Below are 1871 nucleotides of genomic sequence, written 5' to 3'. Positions count from 1 at the left end.
TTTTGGTGAGTAGTACTAATCAAGGATCACTTGCCCAGTTTGGCGAGTACAATTTTCTTATACAAAATACATTATTCAAACTAAACTTAACTTTCACTTTCTGCTTTAAAATGAGTACACTGTCTACAAGCAATAGCTAACAAATCTGAAATCTCCAACAAACTTGGTTCTACGCAGACAAAAATGACTTCTGTTTGGGTGATTGTTGCATAATGAAGGTACTTGTACAAAGTAATTACCTCTGGTCCTAAAATACACTGACTCATGCAGGGAGCTTCAAAACATGCGAAAATGAACATTTCCTGCCACTATTACCGACACATACTTTGCTTCAGGTTGTGTAAATTCAGCGAGTTTTAAAAGTGGTTGTGTCAAACTGTGGAAACAACTTCCTGTATCAAAAGAAAACTAACTACTAGTGATAAGAATACCACTCCTTCTCTGGAATATGAAATAACACGGAGAACGAAATTTTCACCAAAATGGCACGGTTGCAAAAATGGCGGAAAAGATATGACTTGTCCATTGTGCAATAAGAACAGAAAAGGGTTGCAAACGCAGCACGTTCTCACCTTGAGTAGTTTTATTGATGGGTACGCAAGATACATTGTAAAGCTGAAGCAGAATGAATTTCTTATCACGAGAAAAGTGCAGCCCGCGTCCTTTCATCCCAGTGTAACAGGGCAAAACTCTACCCAAAAAAGAAGTCTAAGGTATTAAATGTAAACAGTTGTATTTTATAATTATTTTGTGGGAGACGAAAGAGGGCAGTTTTTTGTAATGGAGAAGACTGGTCAAGTGAAAACTGATCTGGGCGAGTGCGATATGAATGTCTTTCGCCCAAGTTGCAAGCATTACAAAATTTTTCTTTCCCACCCTGCCGAGAGTGAAGATGAAAGCCTTTTTAATCAACTCTAATAGCAAAGGAAACTAGTGGAAAAAAGCCAAGAGAATTCTTAAATTTGGAACCAAATTTGGCTCAGTAAGCCCTTCTTTCTGGGAAGCAGTCAACCTTGTTCCCAGGGTCTCTCCTCTCTGCCTTCACCGTCTTTGATGAGAAAGACCCTGGTTCAGGCTGGTCACAGGTCTCTGAAAATCTGAGAGGTTCACCAAATATGTGTTAGGGGAGGGGAGGCAATATAGGCCTTGCAATCATTGCAATTAAGGGAATCAGCACGCATTTGTTTTTGTGGCCAGATGACCAACGACAAAACGTTTCACACCAACATATTTTCTGTGTTACATGTACATGTGGAATTCGACGTAAAAGGCAAAAAAAATTTGTTGTCAAATTGATCAGGCGCTACAGATAATACACTTGTGTTGCTTGAATTTGCACCCGTCTCCGTATGAAGCTCCAGATTCAAGCGCTCAAGTGAGCAGTCCAATTGAGTGATAATGAAGAATTCCATTAGTTTGCAACAAGGTTTTGTTGTACAAGAAAACAAGTGAAATGTTTACCCATGGGAAACAAACATGTTCAGTGATCAATAGCCTGTGTCATGTCACATTGATACATATCAACCTCAAATCAAACTGCCTGAATAAGTGCAGGTATTATACAAATAATTAAGACTTGTGTATAAGCTGCACCCCCAACTTTCAAGCATGATTTGGGAAAAAAATAAGAACTCAGAAAAAGCATTCTTGTAAAAAACGTTGGTCATTTGTAAAATCTAATGTTGTGTATTTGCAGCAACACTACCGGTAATAAGTTAATAAACAATGAAAATAAAAACTTTCTAAAAGCTTCTTTTAATAAATTTCCCTATTTCCTGTGACTGACAACAGTTATCTTCATTGCTTAAGCCTACAGTTGAAATGAAAACAATACAATTTGCATGAAAAAGCTTAGGAGAACGATGCAAAGC

This window comes from Montipora foliosa, chromosome 9 (assembly GCF_036669935.1).
Source record: "Montipora foliosa isolate CH-2021 chromosome 9, ASM3666993v2, whole genome shotgun sequence".
NCBI lineage: Eukaryota > Metazoa > Cnidaria > Anthozoa > Scleractinia > Acroporidae > Montipora > Montipora foliosa.
The sequence above is the reverse complement of the archived record's forward strand: the minus strand, read 5'-3'. Positions refer to the sequence as shown.